We start from the raw sequence: 12677 nt of genomic DNA on the forward strand, positions 1-12677 counted from the left end.
TTTTATTTTAGTTTTACTTAACCTAAAAATCAAATTTGGGCGGTAAAACCCTCAATACTCGTATTCTGTTAGCAATTTAACATTTTTATCCATTTTAGGTATTAAGTGCCATGTTGGACTGGACACAGTGTACACGTGTTACAATTTTATTGGTCCACGTAAAAAATTATTTAAAAAAATTAAAAAATTAATTTAAAATTAAAAAAAAAATCTTTTTTTCCTTTTTTTTTTTTCTTTTTCTTTCTTTTTTTTTCTTTTTTTCTTTTTTTTTTCTTTCATCTATTCATCTCTCTCGCTCGATAACGCTTTCTCTCTCGATCTCCTCGGCAGCCACCAAAACTTAGAGTTTGCTCGCACATTCCCCAAACCCAAGTAAATATCAGCTTTGAAAAAGAAAAAACTCGCCGGCAACCCCGAGTACAAGTATCACAGAGAATCATAATCGTTGTTGTGGCAGTGCCAGTCTCACCGCCGGACCAGGACTCGCTGAGATTGGGGCATCGAGCCTCCTCACAGACAGTATGGAGATTCAATTCCCTGAGCTTTTTCTTAATCTGGACGTACTTCTCGCCTCCGCGGACGGCCTCCTTCATCCATTTGGGCTTGGGAAAGAGGATTCTTCTTGGTCCCAACCTCGACGGAATAGGAGCTATTGGATTTGAGATTGTCGGCGAAATCAGTGAGTGAGGGGGATTCCGCAGCCAATAGGGCTCGGAAACCCACTAGGGTTTGAGGGAATTGGGAAGTGGTGGATGTGGATTGGGTAGAGGATGAGAAGAGCTTCTTTGAGGTTGATTTTAGGGTTCGGCCAAGGGTTGTCAAGCGGGAGTTCATGCTTGCTTCTGTGCCTTGGTCTCCGAGTAAGAGCAGGTGGTGGAGGAGGAGGAGGTTGGACCCAGAATCAGAATCAGATAAAGGTTTGCTCGCTGTCGGATTTGGAATGGGCAGCAAACCCTAATCGATGATGGCTGCCAAGGAGATCGAGAGAGAGAGAGAGAGTGATAGAGCGAGAGAGATGAACAGAAAAAGAAAAAGAAAAAGAAAAGAAAAAAAAAGAAAGAAAGAAAAGAAAAAAAGAAAGAAAAATAAAAAATTATTTTTAATTTAATTTAATTTTTTTAAATAATTTTTTATGTGGACCAATAAAATTGTGCCACGTGTACACTGTGTCCAGTCCAACATGGCACTTAACACCTAAAATGGATGGAAATGTTAAATTGCTAACAGAATACGAGTATTGGGGGTTTTACCGCCCAAATTTGGGTTTTGGGGGTTAAGTGAAACCAAATTGATTGTTTTGGAGGTTTTGCCGCCATTTACCCTTTATTATTTATTCCCATTAGATTAAGTTAATGTAAATTATATGATAGACTTAAGTAGAGTGAAAATATATTAGACAACTCACTTATAAAAGTAGTTATATTTTAATAAAATAACTTATCCCAAATAAAAAAACCTAAAAACACACTATAGAAAGAAAAAAAAAAAAAACTATTTAATTCTTTGGCCCCATTTAAACTTCTTTAATTCTTTGGCCCCATTTAAACTTCTTTAATTCTTTGGCCCCATCATGGTGACCCGTCTGTCTTTCACGAGAAAATATCTTGCCAAATGGAACCGAGTTTACTTTGGTTTTTATAAAAGAAAACTTAAACTGTTGAATAAACTTCTTTTGGAGGTTCAACAACGAATGCCCTCCAAGCAAAACTTACTTTTGGAAGTTGAAAGTTTGTTGGAAATTGAAGAGGTGGAATCCTGCTAGCTTGAAATTTGGAAACAAAAATCTAGGGAGCTTTGGTATAAACACAGGGAACGTAACTTCAAATTTTTCCATGTGGCTACTATTATCAAGCGGAAGAGAAATTTTATTAGGGTTGTTTCTGATAATGGAGTGAATTGGATTGAAGGCTGCAAAGCAGTGGGAGATTATTTCATCTCTAAATTCCAGGTAGTGTATTCCACATTCTTCCCTTGTTCTCCAAATTCGGTTCCCTATGTCCAACAGGTGGTTACTAATGAGATGAATGTGACTCTTTTGAGAATTTTTCTGCTTCTGAGGATCCGGGATGTGATTTGGTCTTTGCCGGCTCTTACAGCTTCGAGGCCTGATGGTATGCCTAGAAAATTTTATAAGGATTACTGGGATATAGTGGGCAATGATGTGGTTAACACTGTTATCCAATTTTTTGAGACAAGTGAGTTTGTAAAGACGTTGAATCAAACTTTCGTGGTGCTTATTCCTAAAAAACTAGTGGCACATACTTTTTTAGGCCAATAAGCTTATGCAATTTTGCATATAAAGTCATTTCGAAACTCTTGGCAAATCGTTTGCGGCCTTTTCTTGGTGATATTATTTCCCCATTCCAGTCTGCCTTTGTTTCGGGGAGATGGATTGCGGAAAATAGTATCATTGCCCATGAGATTATGGATTCTTTTAAGAAAAGAAGCAACTTGTGTAGCTATGTTGGCCTTAAACTTAACATGTCTAAAGCCTATGATAGGATCGAAAGGAAGTTCCTGGAGCAGTTGAGATCTTTGGGTTTCATGAGAGATTCATTTCTCTTATTTTGAAGTATGTCTCCTCAGTTTCTTACTTCGTTCTCCTTAATGGAGGCCCTCTCAGACAATTTTGTCCTCATAGAGGATTACGTCAGGGTGATCCGTTATCGTCGTATTTGTTTATTATCTGTAGTGAGGTTCTTTCTCAGATGTTGTTGAAACATGAAGAACAAGGATGGTTGCATGGTTTTAAGATCAATTCTCGATGCCCTTCTATCTCTCACTTGATGTGTGCAGACGATACTTTTATTTTCTGTAGAGTTGATGTAATATCCCGAAAAATAAATGATATTTAAATAGACATATTTTATTAAATATGTAATTATTTTGGTAATAAAGTAAGATTAGAAATGTCAGTCGAGCTCGACCCGCCACAAACCCGGCCCGGCCCGACATCACTTTGGCCCGGCCCGGCCCGGCCCGGCCCGACTCCTTCTTTTGGCCTAGCGGGTCAAGCCCGACCCGAGATAATCGGGCCGGGTTAGGCCCGACCCGTTTTTTTTTTATTGTTTTTTTTAGTTAGAATACTTATTACTTTGTTTTGTTTCATTTGGTAAAGTGAATGGTATTTAATTTTGGTGGTGGTTGAGACAATTCATTATAGACACCTTTTTTTATTTATTATGTTATTTTAGAGAGAGAGAAAATTTGATGAGAAAATAGATAATGCATCAAAACCCACCATTGATTATTATTATTATTTGCCCTCTTTTCTTTTTATTTTCTTTCTAAAAATTATTATTATTATTAGGAAGTGGTTAGATATAACTATTATACTATTACAATATGACATGCCTTATTAAAAGGGATTCTTTTTCTTTGGTTTTGTCTTGTTTTGAGTCATGGGTAATGGGAGAAATATTATGTTGTTTGATTACGTTTTAAAATCAATATTGTAATAATTATGCAAGTCAATTTATTTTTAATGAAGAGAATTATAAGGGTGTGATGGTAATTTTTTTTGTCAATTTTACTTTAATAATAGATAAGGTTGGAAACTAAGGTTTTCAATGAATAATTGAATTTTTGTTATAATGAATAAATGAGTGATTCAATTATGCATAATAGAGGAAAGTTTGAGATTGTACTTTTGTTCCTAACAATATTTAATACATCAATAATAACTACCAAACATAAACTCAAATATAATAACTAGCAACCATAAGTGCTAAACACTAAAAATTTGTTCTCATCCATGTCCTCACTCATATACTAAAAAGAACAATGTACTTTCTAATCATCAAGATCAACTACGTAAGGCTCCTGCACAAAAATAAAAACAAAAAAAGTATTAATAATAAAAATAAATAATTTATTTGATAAATTACAAAAACTTAACTAATTACCATTGTTGGATCAACATCTTTATCTTCATCATTCACTGTTGTTGTTAAAAAAAACAAAATAAATATTAATTCTAATTAAGAAATGAAAAAAAATGTATATAAATATATATTTACAATTGTTAAATAATATCTACCTTTTTTGTCAGTTTTCAACCAATTTTGTGTACATACTAATGCTTCTAATGTAGAAGGATGAAGCCTCGATCGATGTGAACTCACGTGCCTACCACCAGTGCTGAATGTAGATTCCGAAGCAACAGTGCTAACAGGCACAGCAAATACATCCTTGGCAATCATACTCAACAAAGGGTATTTGAGGCTCTTCACCTTCCAATAGTTGCATATATCAAATGACTCTTCAGTCCTAAGTTCTCCTCTAAATATAAATCCAGTTCAGACTTCATATTCTCTACTCGATAGGAAGCTCTAACATATCTGTCAAAGTTAGAAAGGGCATCCAATCGGCGTGTTGAAGACAATGTTGATACATTTTCTTCATGAACCCTTCTTTCTCTCAAATGAGAAAACTTAGACCCGTACTCCTCTAGTAGCTCGCAACAAAGCTCACGAACCTTCGCAATTTCAGTTACATATTGCTCATCTCCATAAATTACAAGAAATAAAATTCGAGCAACATGAACTTGTACCTCGGGTCTAAAACAACCGCCACACACATAAGCCCGTGAATCTCTTGCCAATATTTCTGGAACTTGGACATCATTTGAGTTGCCATGTCCTTAATAAAAGGCACCTCTGATAACATCCATGATTCAATGTTTGTCTTAATTTCACATATTTTTGGAAAAAAAAATATTGGCGGTAGGGTACTTTGTTCCAGAAATTAATTCGGTTACTTCATGAAAAAACTCTAACGTATCACACAATTGTTGAGCATTTTGCCAATCAATTTCCGAAGGGGCACACCTCAAACGCAACTCCCGCAGCCTTGCACGTTCAAATACTGTCTTGTACGATAAAGCTGTGCTAAGCATCAGAAAAGTTGAATTCCACCTCGTTACACAATCAAGTTATATTTTTTTTGGTGTATGGTACTCCAAGTTGACGAGCAGTGTCTTCAAATTTTTCATGTCTTTTTGGTGTGCCCGACCAATAAGCAATACTGTCTCGAATTTCGTCAACATTATCACCAATGACAGATAAGCCTTCTTTGACAATTAAATTTAAAATATGTTTACAACAACGGACATGTAGCAACTTTCCCTTCAAAATAAAACTGTCAAGCTCAAATTGTCCTTTCAAAAGATCAATCATGGCATCATTGGCAGTACAGTTATCGAGAGTCACTGTACTGATCTTGTCTTCTATTTTCCAATTATTAAGACAAGATCTTAGGGCCTCAAGTAGTGCTGGAGCATCGTGAGGACACTGAACATACTTAAAACTCAATATCTGACTGTGTAAGTTCCAAGAATCATCAATAAAATGAGCAGTTACAGCCATATATCCCCTCTTCTGATGATTTACAGTCCACATGTCACTGGTTATGGCTATTCTGCTCCTACTTTTTTCCAAATTTTGCCTGCACTTTTCTTTCTCAGTTTTATACATTTTCATAATGTCTGACCTAATTGTATTCCTTGACACCATTTGAAACATGAGACATAAAGTGCTTGAATATTCTATAAACCCGCTATGCTCAACCATAGACAAGGGATATTTGTGCTTAACGATCATTTGAGTCAATTTATTCCTTGCTAAATCAGGATCAAAATTAAAAGAAACTGAAGGGCTTGCAGTTGCACTAGGATTAGCGGCAAGTTGGGCCTTTTCTTACTGGACACGTATTTACGTGAGAATTTAAATGCCTAGTCCCACTAGAACTTTCTCCCACCAGCTTACGCTCGCAATACTTGCAAACTGCTTTAATTTTTCCATCAATTTTTTGCCGTGTGAAATGATCCCATGCACGAGAAGTTCTTTTTCTCTGATTCTGAGTTTCATCTACTGTATTACTAACAGATTCTACTTCATTTGTAGTTGATGGCACAAAATCAACATCATCCTCAAAATTAGAATCGATTTGACCAGGCATACTATTTTAACCTACATTAACACCATATTCTCATATCTATCAATTAATTCATGCAATTACTTTAAAAATATGATAAACATATCTACGAAAAATCGGGCAGCATTTTTCCTATTTTATTAACCTAACCATCTGTCAATTTTAACTATAAATAATCAGATAACACACAATTTATCATCCTTATATCACCGCAGCACACAAATTTCGCAGAACCTACTTCACTATGGATGAATATATAAGATATTCAAACTCTTCTATAAAATTATATGTAATATAATAAAGTAATTATAAAAAAAATATATATACCTCCGATGAATCGAGATTGAAATTTCCACTTGACTCAAGTTCTTTTCAAACATTTGCAAAACGCCAAAGCCTATAAAAAAAAAATATAAAACAGAGTAAATCAAATGGAGCCAATAATTGATGTTTGAACACAAATGACAAAAAGTTGAGCAAAAGAGTGAGTGGAGAGATTTTCAATACTAATTAATTAATTAAGCTCTAACATGGTTGATTGATTATGTTGGTCTATGAAGATAAACAAGATTATATATAAAATTAGAGTCAAACTTAAGAAACATTGTAAAACTGAACTAGAAGAGAATATGCATAACAGATTTGACCAATAAATGAATGATGAATGACTTGTGTTGTGAGTAATGAACAAACAGATTTCTTCTCAAGTAAAAATATTTTGATGATAAAATATCCCTTTTTCATTTTGACAAGTATGACTTAAAGATTAAATTATTATATATTTATTAATTTGCAGTGAAAATGGAGAGTTGAAAACTACAGCAGCTTCGAAATTGGAGCAAATAATAACAGAATTACAAACTCCAGCTGATGGCAAAATAAGAGGGTATGATGCAGTTGAGAGAATGAAGACTGGCTTTGTTAAATTCAAGAAGGAGAAATATGAGTAAGTATACTCACTACTAACTATACTCATTTAATCTAGCTTCTTATATATGTCTTTTATAATAATTTTTAATTTGTTTAGATGATAGTAATAAGTACTCAATAATACCTTATTAATTTCTTAATTTTGTGCAACGAAAGAACAAACCAAGCTCTGTACGCTGAACTTTCCAAAGGCCAAAGCCACATTGCATGGAATTTGACCAATCAATTGATCAGAAATAAAAAAAAAATACAAACTGGAGAATGTTTAAACCCAAAGCTAAGACTTCTTTATCTTAATATACCAACAACAAAATATTCCTTAGAATCTCACACAGCCACAAACGTGATTATCAGGCAAAAAAATTTCAGCTAGGAAAGGGTCAAACTGGGACTTCGTAAGTGAGCCCAAAATCCCATAAAACAACATCATAAAGCACAATAATATATAAGAGCTAGTATTGTGTTCCTGTTCACATTGAAGCTTAAATAGAAGAAGAAGAAGAAGAAGAAGAAGAAGAAGAAGAAGAAGAAGAAGAAGAAGAAGAAGAAGAAGAAGAAGAAGAAGAAGAGAAGAGAACCAGCCTGAGCGATGACGAGGATAGGAGACTACTGAGCATGAACCAGACCACCGTGGGAGGTGAAGAAAGAGAGAGCGATGACTGGGTTGGGTTGGGCAGCCTGGGCTCTGTCGTCGGAGAGAGAGAGAAGTCGAAACTGAGATTTAGGTTTAGAATTTGGGATTTTTTTTTTAGGGATTTAGGTTTTTTTTTTTAATATTTGAAACCGGGCCGGGCCGGGCCCAACCCGAAATAATACATACCGGGCCGGGCCGGGCCAGAAGCCTGATAAGAGCCCGAATAATTCGGGCCACAGTCGGCCCGTCGGGCCGGGCCCGCAAAAATGGCCCAGATTGACATTCCTAAGTAAGATTATGATCTTACTTAGGGTAATTAATAAGGGTTCATTGAATGATCAGCGTAATTTATTAATTACGCAGATTATATTGGGATATGTGTGTATCGAGGATACCATTTTTGAAATAAAAATATTTTATCGGGCCCAACGACTGTGGAAATTTAGCATTTTGTTTAGAAATGTAACGACATTAATGGAAGAATTATTTTGAGGATATTCTAGACTAGGTTAGAATTTTTAGAATGTCGATTTAATGGATTGGTAAAATTACCAAAATGCCCCTAGGTTATTTTTAAATTTAATTTCTCTTTGGGGGGTAAATTAGTCTTTTAGAAAAAAAGAAAGAAAAGAGAAAAGAGAAAAGAGAGTATTATGCTTTTGTGCGGGCAGAATTTTTAAAAGAAAAAAGAAAGAAAAGAAACTTTTACTATAAATGACTTATGAGCTAAGAAACCGTCCCATAATTAACCTACTCCTCTCTTTCTTTTCTCTCTCGTGGAAGCTTAGAAGCCAGCAAAGTTGGGAGGAACCTAGCTGAAATCCATTCCTCTTCCTTACTGAACCATTCCTTAGAGCACCATAGAAGTTTGAGGTAAGTTCTTGTTGTGTTTTTCTTTGATTTATTAAGGTTTAATGAGTTTTGGTCAGGGTTTTGAATTTCCAAGGGGCTGTAAAGTATATTGATGATGGAATATGATTCTAGGGTAGTTGTTGAGGTTGTTTGAGTTTGTATTAGTTAGGTGTAGGGGCTGGTTGAATTGATTAAGCTACATGAGGTTAAAAATTGTGTTTTCTTCACTTTAAAGTGTGATTTTGAGCAAATTGATAAGTTGTGATGAATTAGTTGTTTGGTTATGTTATATTTGCTATATTAAACTGTTCTAGAAGGTTTGAGCAGGTTTGGTGGAGGTTAGATCGGTTTTTGGGGTGAAACCAGAAATCACCATGGCTGCCCAGGAAAAACCGGTCGACCGGTTTGCCCAGCAGGGGAGGGATTTTGGGTTTTTCTCCTCATGTCCGATCTGATTCGGGGTATCTTCTGGAGTGAAATTCAGGGTGTTTTAGAGATGTTTAAGTTAGTTTGATCCGGGAAAAAATAAGGTGTTTCCGATTATGAGAATTAGAGTTTAGTATCAAAAATTTGATTAAGGTTTTTATTGAGTTTTGGTTGTCGTGACATAAGACCGGAATTGCCTAGCTTGTTTTCCACTCAGGTCGGCCCGTACGCTTGAGTTCTGAACTAAGGTAAGAAAAGTGGTAAGCATCGTATGTGACTAAATATTAATAGTAGAATGGTTATGGCCTTGATTATTATCAAGACTTTGATTAGATATTTGTTGAGCCTAGGTTATGACCTAGGGTTGAAAACGGTTAATACCGTTACGAGTAATTACTCTTGAAACTGCGGTTAGGTTTTTTACTTATCGTTTTCTTTATCAAGCAACGATAGTGACATATTCAGCTCGTGATGATCGAGTGGTAAAGGGGTGTTGGATTTTGTGCCCTAAATAAAACCCATTTTAATATAATCAGATTTATTAATTAATAAATATCATAAATTTATGTTGCATGGTTCACATGATTTATTTCATGATTATACTTAATGTATAAATTCTATTAAGTCCAGAACATATGTACTTGTTCATGATTATAGTGTCGTCAGCACAGTGGAATATAATCATGATTATATGTTCAAAAGTTTAATTTCCTGATTTGTCAGTTCACTGGATTTAGATTGGCATGATAATCAGCGATAGGTATACTTACACCTTGGATAAGTGATATATCTTTTCCAGGGCATTGGCAAAATTTACCAATATCGGATGTATGGAGTATACATTAGAATGGACCGATATTGATCTTGGATAAGATATCATAAACTTACCGTTATATCTTTCTAAGTCAATATCAATGGTTGATCTTAGGTCTATGGATCTTAATCCTGACGTTAGGTTTGATCTCAAGAGTGTTATTTGTGTTCTTTGATTTGTTAGTTAAGCCTACTTTTTGGTCTGGGTGATATGTACATTTTGAGAACATGATAGTACAATTGAGTGGGAGCGCTAAACATAGATATGAAATCTATAGCTTCTATCTAGACATAGAAGTGAACCGATAATTTTCTTCGAGCTTGGCTGAATAGAGATAAATGATTGAGATCTCATTTCAGTAATTATATTAGTTTACTGAAATATCATTTATAGGTAGCTAAGTGTTTTAAGGATAAAATACATTGAAGGGTAGAACGGTAAATTTGTCTCTGTTCAGTGTAGATCATCTATAGATGATCCTTGACTATTAGGATTGTAACAATGGATAATCATAACATATCTATATCGTGGTACATATAGAGCGTTCTATATAACTGAGAGTGCATTCAATTCTAAATCTATAGTTGAGCAAGGCGGAATTAATAAGTTGAGAATTTACTTGGTGAATTCTAGATCTACCTATTGAAAGCTCGATTATATAGGCCCATGGTCCCCTCACTAGTTGAGATAATACTGCTTGCAGACTCAGTCAATTGATTTTAATTAATCAATTATAATTTTAAAATCAGACTATGTCTTATATATGAATTTTCATTAAGCAAGGGCTTAATTGTGAAGAAAAGAGGTTTTGGGGTCAATTTGTTAATTAAGAGACTTTGTATGGTCTAATTAATAAATTACATAAATGACAATTTTACTTAGTAATTAATTATAATTATTAAATAAATAGTTTTGGCATTTATAGGTTTGAATTGGAAAATATGGTATTATTGAAAAAAAGAATAAGTGGTTGAAATAAAGTGGCAAAAATCTAACTAGAAAGAGGTCCACTATCTTGTACGGCCAAGGTTGATTTCTTTCCCAATATTTTATTCTTTTTTAATCCATATAATTCAACCCTAAGCCCTAGTTGGAACACTATAAAAAAAACATGATACTCTCACTCATCAAATTAATGTCAACCTGACTATTCAACCAAACCTAGATGAGAGAGTTCCTTCTATAGAGATTTCACCTCCTTCATTGTTCTTCACCATATTCGAAAGCCTTAGTGATAAGTGACGTGCCCACACATAGCAAGTCAAGTACTCAATCGTAGTGAGTAAGACGGTGGTAACCAAACCCGAATGAGTGAAAGAGATCCAGGTTCAGATCTTGATAATGCTCTGCTACAGAAAGAAATCAAGGGCTAGAGATCTTGAACGGAAGGAGTCATATTATTCCGCTGCAATCAATGTAAGGTTTTTTTAAACCCTTATGTGTTTTTTTTTTATAGTTTAAACCCTTATATGTTTATTTCATTATTTTAGAAAATTCATATTTAGGATGTTAACCAACATACTTGTTAGTAAATCTAGATCCTGGTAAAATATTCCCAGCAAGGGGTACTTTATAAAGTACCAGAATTGTGTATAATATTGAGCAAATGTGTATGCAAGTTAATTTGAGATTGAATTGCTGAATATAACTTGTTATTATTTTATTCACTTTCTTGCTGAGTCTTTGTGACTCACGAGTGCTTTATGGTGCAGGTAAGGGGAAAGCAAAGGTTGAGCAGCCATGAGTTCGAGGTCGTAGCAGCAATGTACATATCAGCCGCAGTGGTTCGGCCCAGTGAACAGGATGCTCTGTTTTGATAGTATTTTGGAATTGTAAAGTTTATGTTGAAAAAAAAATACTAATAAACTAGTTTGTAATATTTTGAAAACAACGGGTCCCCATAGTTCTCATTACTTATCTTTTACTATAAAGAAGTTTTTATATACTTGGCTTTAATTATCAAAATTTAATTACCCACACTTTTGGTATAATTATATAGTATTTAAATAAGAATTTTATAAAAACACGCACACATGGCGTCCCTGTTGGACAGGGCATTACAGCTGATTTGAGAGAAGTTATTTGTGTTCAGAAGTGTCTAGAGGATTATTGCACGTGGTCTGGGCAGGTTATCAATTTCAAAGAATGTTGAGGCTCACATGAGAGTGCATATTTCTAAAGCATTGGGTTTTCGGGCTCTGAATTTGCATGATAAGTTTTTAGGGAACCTAATTTTCTTCTTTAACAACAAGGAAAAAGATTTCCAATTTGTTAGGGATAATCTTCGTGCTCGCATTGAGGGATGACGCTGAAAACTTTTCTCTCAGGCGGGAATGAGCACTCTCATTAGATCAGTGGCTTTGAGTTCTCCTCTTTATACTATGTCTACCTTTCTCCTTCCAAAAGGCCTCTGTGAAAAGTTAGATACGTTTGTCTGAAAATTTTGATGGATGGGGAGAGTAGATCGTAATCGCTATTTGGCTTTGGCATCTTGGGAATCCATTTGTCTTCCTTTTGATAAAGGTGGCCTAAATTTGAAATGCTTTGAAGATATTAACTCGTCACTTATTTGTAAATTAGGCTGGAAATTAGCTTTGGGGGATCGGTCATTGTGGTGTCGTTCCTTTTTGGCCAAGTATTTTCATAATTCCTCTTCTTTCTGGTCGTTAAAAATGAACATGGTCCGTTGTCTTTTGGAGCTCGTGGGGTGATGACTACAAGAGAGGTTCTTAGAAAAGAAACTTGTCTCCTAGTAGGCCCTGGCTTTGCTATTGACATTTGGAAGTCCCCCTGGATTCCTTGGATAGCCTGGGATAATTATCAAGCTGCTTTTAATCATATTATTGAGGTCTCCCCATCTTTTGTTACCCATTGTTTGGATAAGGGAAATGGTGATTGGGACTCGAACAAGCTTCGCTAATGGTTTGTGCCTAGCTTGGATGAGTCAATTCTTTCTTTGAAGAGGTTGCCACCTACACACCCTAATGAACTCATTTGGAAAGATGCTCATGATGGTTGTTTCTCTACCAAACTGGCTTATAGAGCTCTAATTAAGCATCAATGGGGCCATTGGGACCCTCTGTGGGA

The sequence above is a fragment of the Cannabis sativa genome, unplaced genomic scaffold (assembly GCF_029168945.1).
Source record: "Cannabis sativa cultivar Pink pepper isolate KNU-18-1 unplaced genomic scaffold, ASM2916894v1 Contig1, whole genome shotgun sequence".
Taxonomy (NCBI): Eukaryota; Viridiplantae; Streptophyta; class Magnoliopsida; order Rosales; family Cannabaceae; genus Cannabis; species Cannabis sativa.